Here is a 13163-nt window from a genome sequence, read left to right on the forward strand (position 1 = left end):
AAGAATTCAGAGGATATAATAAACATAAAATAATAACAGCTCAAACCTACTGAATGCCTACCATATACTAGGCCACTGATCTAAATTCTTTATATGTAGTAACACATTTAATCTTCACAAATACCCTATGAAGTCAATACCATTGCTATCTTCATCTTATACACAAGGAAACTGAAGCAAAGACACATCAGTGATTCACTCCAGGTCCTACAGTTAGTAAGCCAGGATTTGTACCCATGCAGGCTATTCTAGAGTCCAGGCTTTTATCCACTACATTTTCAAAACAGTTATAGTAATTATATTTAATTCTATCTGGGAGAATGATGAGTGATTTTTGTTTGTATGATTATATTTTCTAAATTTTCTGCAATTTATATTCATTAGGCTTTTTTTTTTTTTTTTTTTTGAGACTGAGTCTCGCTCTATCGCCCAGGCCATAGTGGCATGATCTCAGCTCACTGCAACCTCTGCCTCCCAGGTTCAAGTGATTCTCCTGCGTCAGCCTCCTGATAAGCTGGGATTACAGGTGCCCGCCACCATGCCCAGCTAATTTTTGTATTTTTAGTAGAGATGGGGTTTCGCCATGTTGGTGAGGCTGATCTCGAACTCCTGACCTAAAGTGATCTGCCGGCCTCAGCCTCCCAATATGCTGGGATTACAGGCATGAGCCACCGCGCCCGGCCACATTCATTAGTTTTACAATTAAAAATATGTTATGTAAAATAAAGAGCCAAGTGCTATGCTATTCAAGTGTGATATGTCCTTCCTCAACAGCTGTAGAGACCTCCTTCCTCTTGCATGATTCATCACAGTTCACAGCCACACAAGTTTCTCAGCTGGCCTGGGAGAGGCAGGCAAAGGCTGCCAACAGCCCTCCAAGAGCCTGTGTGCCCCCCTCACTCCAAGCAGGCTAGGGGCTTGCCAGGAAGGAACATCCTTCTACACTTGACTTATTCTAAGACTTCAGACCCAGCTTCATCACAGTGTAACTGTCTCAGCTCCAGCATCAATATACAAGATGATCTAATATGCTGGGGACAGGGAGGAGATGGGCAGCAACTTGGCACCAACTGCAGTTCTTGCTCTCAAGAACTCAACCAACACTTGGCACCAACTGCAGTTCTTGGGATATCAGCCTTCTTCAGTGAGTCCTCTGGGACTCCACAAAAACGCTTCCACAGAACATCACTTTTCCTCTTTCCAGAACGTTTTCATCATCCAGGTCTAGTAAAGTGAGTTAGTATCCCATAGTGTTCAGGATCAGCCTTTTGGAGAGATGACTGATAAAGTGAACTTGGCATTAGAATCATGTCATATTCATGTTCCCATTCACCAGTGGGCATTTTTCTCAGTGATTAAGAGTCACAATGTTAAAAATGTCTTGTCCTGGCTTCTAGAAAATTGACAACTGTGGGATAGAAATCCCTGAAACTAAAGTGACTCTGTAGAGATGCCCCACTTTAGGGAAAGGCCATTCCTTCACAGTGCTTGGCAAAGGGCAAGGAAGGAACTAGTGTCATTATCACAAAGGGCTTCGTCATCCTTCTTTATAACAGATTTTTCAGCTCTTGGCTCCCAGCAGTTAGAGAAATGGATCGTATGGGCGTAACAAGTAGATATACCATAGAAAAAGCCACTGCTTTGGCTCCAATGGCTGCTTACGTCTCATTCCCCATTCATCTCACTCCAGGGAAGCTTTGAGGAAACGTAATAGACTTTGAGAGGAGAGGTCTCAGACTTGAGACTTGATTTTTCTGCTTAAAAGCTGTGTGACTTTGAGTATGTCATGTTACTCCTCAAGGCCTCCTTCCCCCCACCAACTCCCCACCCTATAAACGAACTAAGAACAAAAACTTTTCTACATGCCTCGTGTCATCAACAGGATCAAATAAGACCATGCATGACATTGTGATTTTTATGTAATGAGATCTTCTAAAATGACCAGAAATTTTTATTTTTTTAATTTATTTTATTTATTTATTTATTTATTTAGAGACAGAGTATCATTCTGTTGTCCAGGCTGCAGTGCAGTGGTGCAGTCTCGGCTCACTGCAACCTCCACCTCCTGGGCTCAAGTGAGTCTCCCACCTCAGCCTCCCGAGTAGCTGGGATTACAGGCATGCACCATTACACCCGGTTAATTTTTATATTTTTTGTAGAGACAGGGTTTCACCATGTTTCCCAGGCTGGTCTCAAACTCCTAACCTCAGGTGATTGGCCGGCCTTAGCCTCCCAAAGTGCTGGAATTACAGTTATGAGCCACCATGCCCGGCAGAATTTTTATTTTAATTCTTAGAAATTCAGCACTCATAGTACACGATTCCAAGGAATGCCTCCCACAAATGGCTGGGAATCCAACTAGAAATTAAAATTTCAGAGAAAAAAGATAACATTTAGCAAAATAACAAATCAATAACCCCTATGCCAAACAAGAGGTTAGGCATTACAGAAGGCAACCTGTGTTAAAATACAGGCTTTATGTCAGCTTCAGTTCAGCCAGAACTGATCTGGATCCCACCTCTGCTATTAGCTGGATATATAGTCTAGAGAGGTCTTGATTTCCTTATCTGTAGGATAGAAATATTAATAGAACGGCACATAGAAGATAAAGCCACAAAAAAATGCTGCCTCTAGCAAAGTCATGCAGCCTTGGCAAAAAAAAAAAAAAAAAAAAAGCCATGCTGTTCCATTTCAGGGTTAACAAAGCCAGACTGGAGATGTGTCTAGCAAGCCTCCCTAGGGTAAGAATCTCCTATTGGTGCATCCAAGCTATGGCCCATGGAAACTCTTCACTTTTGATAGTTCAGAAGAACAAATGTTTAACAGAAGTGAACCTCTTTATCACTCTGAAGTTTCTGCTTCTCATCTTGACGTGACCTGGTGCCTGGTGGGAGGACTTACTGTGAGCCATTTGCAGGACTAATATACAAGGTTCACTCAGATTCAGTGGTACTGGTTTTTGATATATCACAATACTTCGGTAGTAGGTGGCACGTAGTACAAGCTACAGCTGTGGCCCTGGACACAGCTGCTCAACAGACCAAGAGGGCAGAAGCAGGGGCATGTGTAGCATCCATGGAAGGCTCCAGGGGAGCTAAGCACTGGCAGGCAGAGGCCACAGAGCAGGTAGTGCCAATGAGTCAGGCTTTCTGGTTTCAGTCCACATAGGAAGCACAGGCATCCAAGAGCATCACAGCTCTTACGAGGCAACAGCACACCCAGCCCTCTTTGTACTGCAATAAAGTGCCAGGGCCCTTAGGATAATCTTTTTTTTTTTTTTTTTTTTTTTTTTTTTTAATTGAGATAGGGTGTGGCTCTGTTGCCCAGGCTGTGCAGTGCAGTGGCCCAACCTTGGCTCACTGCAACCTCCGCCTCCCAGGCTCAAGCGATCCTCCCAACTCTACCTCCTGAGTAGCTGGGACTACAGGGGTGCACCCATGCCTGGCTAATTTTTTTATTTTCTGCAGCAATGGGGTTTCGCCATGTTCTCAAACTCCCGAGCTCAAGTGATCTGCCTGCCTTGGCCTCCCAAAGTGCTGGGATTACATGTGTCAGCCACTACGCCCAACCAGAATAATCAATTTAATGGGAAAGTTGCTGGAAGGTTTGGCTGTCATTCCCTATGTCAAACCATGGCCCAGAAATGGAGATCATTTAGCTAGTAACAAGAATACTCTTCAGAATGCCCAAAAATCAATTTAAAAATTGGAAATTAGAGTGATAATTTGTGCTATAAAGAGTGATAATATACATGTGCTTGTGTGTATTTATTTACAGAATAAAAGGGGGTTATATTTTACATTGATATATATTGATTTCTATATTATGCTAGTGTGCCAGTTATTAAAGCTTTTGTCATCACTACAGACACCATGAAATCTGTATGTGCACTATTTCCACACTCACTTTTCAGGACCTTAATGGGAAGAGTACTAGACTATGATGACTCAGCTATTTCCCAAGCTATGGGAGAATCACAAACTCAGGGTCTCAAAGAATATAAACAGGAGAATGACTTAAGTGATTTTCTAAGTCCCCTCCACTTTTAAAATTCTTTAACACTATCATCATCCTCATACAAAGGCCATCTACTAAACATGTACTCTAGGCTAGACACTCAGCTAAGCAGTTTCCATAAACAACTAAATTGGACCCTTGCACTAAGCACAGTGGCAGGTGGGAGTCCCACTGAGGAAACTGAGGTTTTGGTGAAGTTTAGTAACAGTCACAACAGAATGAGATGAAGCTGGGTTTGGCTGGACCCAAAGCCTCTGCTCTTTTTCACCTCCCCATCCTGTCTCTTTCAAGAGGTACTTTTTGTCTCTCATACCTCCATTCTCCCACCTCATTCTGTCCCTCCATCCTAGGACTCAGAGCAGTCAGCTTGCATTATAATTACTTGTGAATGAGTCTAACTCCCCTCAACTCAATTACTTGCTATTGAGTCTTCAATAGCAAGAAGCATGTTTCATGCCTCTTCACAGTCCCCTAAGTACAATATATGGCACACAGTAAGCACTCAATAAAAGCATGTGAAACTGAGCTGCTGTGGAATGCAATAATCAAAGAGAAGATGGCAAGGAAGACCAAACAGATCAACTTTGGCAGTGACCTGGTCTTTGCTTAACTGTAGGTAGCAAATATGACCAGATGCTTTCACTGTTTCACTGTCTCCTCAAGCTTTTCAGAATTTCTGATTGCAACACTGCACCCACTGAGAAAGCCTGCCTAAAAGATGGAGATTTCATGAAATACAACATGAGCTTTATTGTAAAGAAGGCTAATATTTGATGGGAAATGTTTATCTTCAAAGAGATAAGAGGAGCTAATTAAGAAACCAATACTAGCTCCTCTTTCCCAAAAGGATCGACAACATGAAAAAAGATTGATAAGAGTAGAAAAAATGAGAAACACAAAGTAATGACTACATTGAAACCGAAATGGACTCTGCATATAATAAAGATAGGGCACAGTGTTCACAACCAGGCTGTTGGTGCTAGGGGAATTCCAGCCAAATGGATGTAACATATTTTGTTTCTTCAAGGATCAAAGAAATCAGGCTATAGGTGCCAATCCAAATTCTACTCAATAAACTCTCATATGAAACTTTACATGGATATTGTTTAATTTGATTCAACAGACAAAGTAAGTACTTACGATGTGCCAGGGAAAAGGGGTCTAAATAAGGAATCTTTCCTCTTCAACACGTGGACCAAATAAAAAGGTTCTGCATTATGAAATAATAATAATCAAATCTATTCAATGAGATCAGAATCCTCAATAGAAACCTGAAGAAATAGAAAGGGTTCTGCGCACCACATGGAACCTCAACTCCAGAAAGTGAGGGGCCATCAATTGTTTTTTTTCTCCCTTCTCTAATCAAAAGATCAGGGCTTAAATTGCGTAAAACGGACTATGACATTTCCCTCTTAATTACCACCCTGGAACAGGGAAAATGTCCTTGCTGTTATCTGACCTTGTCTATGATAGAAAACAGAGATAGCAGAGGAGTGATGGTCTGCTTAAAGAAAACTGCAAAGAGAAAAATAAGGCAAAAATTTTCTGTTCGACATTTCAGTTCCATTTAAGAGAGACGGGAGACAATATAGGCACCAAAGGGCAACTGAGAGAACTCTATCAGTCTTCCCAAACAACCCCCCATATACAGGCAGAATTTTAGAAAACCAGTGTGCTTGTTATGCATATGCAGCTCTAAGAAGCGTTTTCTCAAGCTCCTCCCCTTCCATCAAGATTGTCTTCTCTTAGCTCCAAGGCAGAAATTCTGGAGCTGCCATTGCAAGCCAACTTCTGAAAGAAAGATCAAATTATTGTTCTGCAGAAAAGTAGCAGTGGTTGTGGATGAATATTGTTTGTTGTTTACAAGATCAAGGTAAGTGTATATATGCTATGTGCTACATACAACACACACATGTGCTACACATATACCAAAGTGGCCTTACTATACGTTAGGCACCATGCTAGGAATATACAGTATCCCACACATTAAAACTGAAATATATTTTTGCTCTTGTTTTTCAGATAAGGAAACTGTGTCTCAAAGAGGTCAATTCGTGCAAGCAGGCAGGCTCTGTGGCACAATGGATAGTGCACTGGGCTTCTAGCCTAAATCAAAAGAGAGTCAAAGAGGTCAATTCATTCACCAGGTTACTTAGGATATATCCAAATGTCGGTGTGAAGACAAGACCCATGTTTTTTTTCATTTCATCAGGCACAGTCAGGAACATAACAGTCAGAGAGCTGGAATCCCCCCTTGGACAATGAGAGGAAAGAACCCAGACTCATAACACTTTAATACTCAATGGAATATTAGCAATGTATCCCTATGCCTCAATGGATGCACCAGGAAAATAAAATGATTTCCCCAAATCATTGCCATGACTTAACTTTTTGAAAAAACAGCTTTATTGACACATGAAATTTACATATAAAACTACATATTGAAAATGTTTATAAGGCCGGGTGCAGTTGCCCACACCTGTAATCCCAGCACTTCGGGAGGCTGAGGCGGGTGGATCACCTGAAGTCAGGAAGTTCAAGACCAGCCTGGCCAACATGGTGAAACCCCATCTCTACTAAAAATACAAAAAATTAGCTGGGCGTGGTGGTGGACGCCTGTAATCCCAGCTACTTGGGAGGCTGAAGCAGGAGAATTGCTTGAACCCGAAGGCAGAGGTTGCAGTGAGCCAAGATCGTGCCACTGCACTCCAGCCTGGGCAACAAGAGCGAAACTCCATCTTAAGAAAAAAAAATATATATATAACTGTGTGTGTATACACACATGTATGGATGATTCATTCTTGCAGTATATTTGATCAATGATTCTGCTGTGGTGTGGTATTCTATTGTGCATTGTCTATACACAAGATGGTGAAAACACAGAGTACAACTCAGCACTGTAGCAAATATATGCATACACATACACCACACTCAAAGGGATCTCACACCAAGAAACATTTCAGATAAAAGTCCTTTATACTTTGCTAAATATAAAATACCTAGACCTCCTGGAGAGTAGAGATCCTCTGACAATTCCTCAGAAAGCCGGGGCTACTTTGAACACTTTACTTTAAATAATTTACATCAGCAGTTCTAAAATATGATCCCACAACCATCAGTTTCAGAATTATCTGGGGTCTTTACTTAAAATGCATATTCCTGATTTCCACTTCCAACCATGATAAGGGTATTGGACTTGAGCTCCTGTGATAAACTAGATAAGTTATATAAAACATCTGATTTTTAGGCATTAAACAATAGTCTAAAAACGACTGAGATATTTGAAAGAAAGAAACCACACAAGGTGAGCCTCACAACTGCTCCAGCTTTTTGCTTGGAGGCACTTTCCTATTACCATAAAATGATCTAGAGCTCAAGTAGAATAGTGGTCCCCTGAGCTGTGAAGGCAGGGATCAAAATACAAAAACTACTAAGAAGCTGGAATATGTGGCACAATATAAAAGAAAATAGGGAGAGGCACAGTGTGGACATAGGGATTAGGGGCGCTGGAGGGATGGGAGGGAAAAGACTGCATGGAAATTCACCCTGAGTCCTTAGCTGAGGTCTGGGCTGTGAATACACAGAGTAAGACTTCACAAGGCCCAGCAGAGACTGCCTGATGCAGGGTTGAGAACTAAACCAGCACTATATACCAGAGGTTATAAATGCTGGCATATGTTGGAGCTCTAGCATAGCCAAAATGGAAAGCTCTTGCTGAGCACCTCAGGCAGCTAGCTGGATATTCAGTGTTTCTGTATCAGAAAGGCCACATCCATGCTAGGAATAAGGACTACATCCTAGAGTAAAGGCTGCATTCCTAGGACTAAGTTGAAAACCACAATAGACCCATTTTAACAAAGAATAAAATCAAGCCTAATGACCAGAAGGATATGTCAGTAATTTAACTGTCTTCCAGAATAAAATTTAACATGTTTTCAAAGAAAATGGTAATCCAGACTTCCAACAAAGTATCATCACGATGTTTATCGTACAATAAAAATAAAACTACAGATGTAAAGGAGCAGTAAAAATTGAACAACAAAAGAGCAGTAAATAGAAATAGAACCTGAAATGCTTCAGATATTGGAATTAGTAAACAAGAACTTTAAGCTTATTAGTATGTTCAAAGGCTTAAACAAAGAGGTAGTCTTAATGAGCTAACAGCAAAGAATATTTTTAAAAAGAAGAAGAAAATTGCAGAATTAAAAAGTATAATATCTGAAATGAAAATTTTGCTAAATGAGCTTAACAGAAGATCGGAAACTGCAAAAGAAAATGTTATGAACTTGAAGGCAGGTCGACAGAAATTAAAAACAGAGTCTCAGTGACCTATGAGACAACATCACGCAGGCAGTTTACCATCATGTAAGCAGAGTCTAAGAAGGGACGCAGGAAGAAAATGGAGCAGAAAAAACTATTTTATTTCCAACATTTGGTGGAAAAAATTCAACTCAAAATCAAAATGTCTCGACCTCGGCACTTAGCACTATTGAATTGTAAATTGGATAATTCTTTGTTGTGGGGGCCTGTCGTGGACATTGGAGAACTTTTAGCAGCATCCCTATCCTCCATTAACTAATTTCAAGTAATATCCTCTCCTATCTGAACTCTAAGCAAAGACAACCAAAAATACCTCAAACATTGCCAAACGTTTCCTAGAGAACCAACATTGTCCCTGGTTAAAAACTATTGCTGCAGATCCAAGTAACTCAGCAAACCCAAAACAGGATAAATATACAAAGAATCACCTTAGACACATCAGAATAAGACTGCCAATGAGAAAAAGAAAAACAAAATCTTAGTAGCTGATAGAGAAAAAGATACATTACATACAGAGAAACAAAAATGTCAATAATGGCTAACATTCATCAGAAACAATGGAGGTCAGAAAACAATGAAATGAATTTTTTTTAGCATGCTGATAGAAAAAAACTATCAACCAAGAACTTTATAGACAGCAAAAAATCCTTTCAAAACAAAATTTTATATTAAAAACACTAGAAAATGTGTTGCTAATTGACCTGCATTACAAGAAGTGCTAAAGGGAGTTCTTCAGTCTTAAGGGCAATGTTACCAGATGAAAACTCAGATCTGTAGGAAAGGATGAAGTGTACCAGAAATGGTCAATGTCTGGGTGAATATAAAAGATTATGGTTTTCTTCTCTTAATGCATCTGAAAGATCACTGTTACAAGCAAAAATAACAACATTGTATTGTGGTGTTATTACACAGATGAAAAATATATGACAAAATAGCACAAAAGATGGGTGGGAGGTAAGTGAAATTTTACTGCTATAACATTCTCTTATTTTATTTTAAGTATACAGTGATAAGTGAAGAATAAATATTGCAATCTCTGGAGAAACCACATACCATATATATATATATATATACACACACACATATACATATATACATATACATATATACACACATATATATTTACATATATATTTTATATATGTATTTACATATTTTTATATATTTACATATATATTTATATATACACACACATGCACACACACAAATATACGTACCACATATATATATAGCCAAAAAGCCAGAATTAAAATTTCGTATTAAAATATATGCTTAATCTTAACAAAGCTGAAAAGAATAGAGAAACTAAAAACAGAAGCAATAGTTAGAAACAAATAACAAGAGAGTAGACTTAATCCCAATTATATTAATAATTATAATAAATCTAAATAGGCCAGATACTATCATTAAAAGACAGAGATTATCAGACTGCATAAAAAAAACCCACAAATTATATGCTGTCTACAAGAGATGTACTTTAATTACAAAGTTACAGATAGGTTAATAGTAAAGGATGTGAAAATATTAATCATACAGTAAGCAAAAGAAAGCAGGTAGGCCTATATTAACATAGGCCTATATATTAACATGATACAAATTAATTTCAAGACAATATTACAGAGTTAAGGAATAATGTTTCATTATAATAAAGGGTCAATTATTCCATATCATTCTAAATGTATGCACAGCTTCTAAGTATATGAAGCAAAAATGAACAGAAAAATAGAAATAAAGGGACAAACCCATAATCACAAACGCAGACTTTTTAAGAACAAGTAGACAAAACATTGGTATGGGAAGAAAACATTTGAACAACAATACTACATTGCCCTAATTGACATTTATAGAATAGTGGAACCAACAACTGAAGAATATACCTTCTTATCAAGTGTTTACATATGCTGGGGCATAAAATAAGTATCAACAAATTTCAAAAGGTTAAAAAATGCGTATTTCTGGGTGTCAATTAAGATTCATTGAAATGCTTTAAAGCATAATGATGAAATTAAGGCTCAAGTCACTTAGCTTGCTAGGTGGCAGGGCAAGGAAACAAATATTGCTCTAACTGCAAATGGTGTGTCCCTTTTGCCATATGCTTGAATAGAGCCTAGACTGGGGAAGATAAGGCAAACATACGAATCACCAGAAAATGCCATCCTTAGTCCAATAAGGCTGTCTGCATTGCCACTGGTCATTCTCTGTTCAAACTCTGCTGTACTATGCTAAAAACTAGAAGCTCAATTACTTGAGAAAAATCATGTTAAAAACTTCATACAAAACCATATATCAGAGAGCTCAAGGGAGGGAATCAACCAATATATGCAACAAGGAATCCTGAGATTTTGGAACTGGAAGTACAACTGGTCAAGAAAATCTTCATTTGTGTGTGTGTGTGTGTGTGTTACACAATAATATCATATATCTATAATATAGAAGACATTCATAATCAATGTGGAAAATTTGGGCACACTTAAGGACATGTATAAAGAGCATTAGAAAGAAACCAAATGGCTGGGTGAGGAGGATGGAATTGAGGCTGACGAAGTAAAAAAAAAAGAGAAAACCTACAACAAAACCAGACGGGACCTTGTGCCATATAAAGACGGCAAAGCGGTATGATTAACTCACTTCTCTGCCCCTGAGGTCTACTGAAACCAAAGAAGATGAAATTAAGACAGAGAAGAAAATAAACAAGGGTACCACTGTTAACATTTTGGAGACTATATATCCTTACATTCTTAGTTCTGTTTTTGTGTATACGTACACATACACATTTTGTGTTGTGTGTACACATACATAGAAATAAAGATGATACTGTGTATAGATTTGGACCTGCCATATTTCCACTTCGCAATGAAATGTAGTCTTCTGAGTCATTAGTATTTTTTCTCTCATATCTCTTACAGTGCTGCATTATAATTATTAGTTGATTTTCTACTGTTTAGACACACCAAGAATTATTATAAAGTTGCATATAAAGTAGATAAGCATTCTGAGGAGCTTATTTCCAGCCTGTGTATGTCTGTGTGTGTGTGTGGCAGGCAGGGGTGGCGGAGCGGGAGCAGTGTTGAAGGTTGTCGGAAATAGGAAAGAGGATGGCTTATGGCAGAGGTGATGTCTGAATTGCAGTTTGGATGGAAATGGGCTGAAGGGCATTTTAGTCCATTATTTAGTACAAAATAATGTTGGAGAGCAAGCAGAGGTTAAGAGACCATCATATCAAGGACAGACATAAAAGTGAAAGGATCATAACTGAGCTCTGATTATAAGCGTACTAGGGAATGTGCTAGGCTCACCCGGCACTGAAAGATGAGTATTACGGTCTCCCCTAAGCAGATGAGGAAGGGTGGGGCAGGGGGTCTCTGAAAAAGAAAGTAATTTGCCTAAGGCACCGACTATAATAGATACTGGAACCAGGATATAATGCTGTTGCCTCAGGGAACTCGAGGGTGTGTTAGAGACGGATGGAAGATGAGACTGGGAAGGTGAGTGCTCCTCAGACCTCAAGGAAGGTCAAGCTAAAAAGTAAGAACTTTTACCAAATTCTCTTACTCTCTCACACTGAGATATGGAATGACAAAAAAAAAATGGATTATCAGCGAATTTCCAACAAGCTGTTCGCAGAGCAGATTAATATTGCCTGAGACAAGTGGATTTCCCCAGGGATAGCACACTCTTTAGGGCACATTTCAAAAGCAAGTATTCTATCCCAAGCCAGCCAAAGAAAATTTCAAGGCAGTACTTCAGCATCTAAATTATCAGATAATTGTATTAGTAGGACCCTCCAATAGGTAGTCTCTAGTAAGCCATGCCAGGCATAAAAATGTTCAATGAGGCTAAGCAAACCCAGTGAGGACACTTCTAAATGCTAACTACACAGGGAGGCAGATACAGTCTGAAGGTGAATCCTAGGAGAAAACCCAAAAAAACCCACAGCAAGCATTTGGAGGAAAATCTGCTACCTAAGTACAAAGAGAACCTGCTACTCCTCTGTTTCACTGGTCTCTAGGGCAAAGAAAGCTACTGCTAGCTGTGGGCTCAGCTTCTGGTGTGGACTTGGCTTATGGAGACCTTCTCATAAACATCTGGCCACTACCCTCCCATGTGGAAAAACCAGACACTGAGCAAAAGTAAAGTCAATGGGAGGGGTTGGCTTCTGTGCTTGGTTGGCCAGACATGGTAGCCTACCTGGATCTGCACTCCACATACAGAAGACATGGGCTAAATCCCAAAGGCCAAAAGTACACCCTTACCTGGTGGGTAGTAGGAGGTTGGTTCCTACCCTCTCTTCAGACTCCTTCCACTCAAAAATTGACTCTCCACGTGTTACTTTTCCCAAAAATTCTCGACTCAATAATAACCACTCCTGGAGAACCAGGAAAAGAGAAAAAGCATTTATTTAGTACTAGCGTGTTGTGATTAAAAGAACCTAGGATTTGCAAACAAGCATACCTGGATTCACAACACTGACTCTCCTTCCTTGCTATCTGTGTAACGGCAGGCAAACTAGTCAATCTCTCTAAGCCTCAGTTTTCTCAACTGTAAAATGAGGGTAGATAATATCCTCCTCCCATGCATATGATGATTAAATGAAATAACGATGGATGAGCAATTTGTCACCTAGAAGGCAATCATAAACAATATTTGCCTATGCATGCCTACCTTCTTATTTCTATATGGGAAAGTGGAGGAGATCCTAATGGGCAAAATACACACATACACACACACACACACACACACACACACACACGAAAGGCAGAGAAGCACAAAAATGGTCTGCAGCTAGGAACTGCCACGTCATTCCATCAGTTCAGCAGAAAGGCCAC

General features: G+C 39.4%; 1 protein-coding gene across 5 annotated transcripts in view; it reads right to left on the minus strand.

Moving 5' to 3' along the window:
- The window catches only part of DNAJC6 (DnaJ heat shock protein family (Hsp40) member C6), a 168050-nt gene that overhangs the window by 63662 nt on the left and 91225 nt on the right, over window positions 1-13163 (minus strand). For 2 of the 5 annotated variants that reach the window (XM_032137544.2, XM_032137543.2), the window contains exon 2: window positions 12591-12703. The exons of the other annotated variants lie outside the window; for them this stretch is intronic. The gene's annotated coding sequence lies outside the window, so the exon portion shown is untranslated. The remainder of the gene's footprint in view (window positions 1-12590; window positions 12704-13163) is intronic. 5 annotated transcript variants of the gene reach the window in all.

This window comes from Hylobates moloch, unplaced genomic scaffold, assembly GCF_009828535.3.
Source record: "Hylobates moloch isolate HMO894 unplaced genomic scaffold, HMol_V3 SCAFFOLD_18, whole genome shotgun sequence".
Classification (NCBI taxonomy): domain Eukaryota; kingdom Metazoa; phylum Chordata; class Mammalia; order Primates; family Hylobatidae; genus Hylobates; species Hylobates moloch.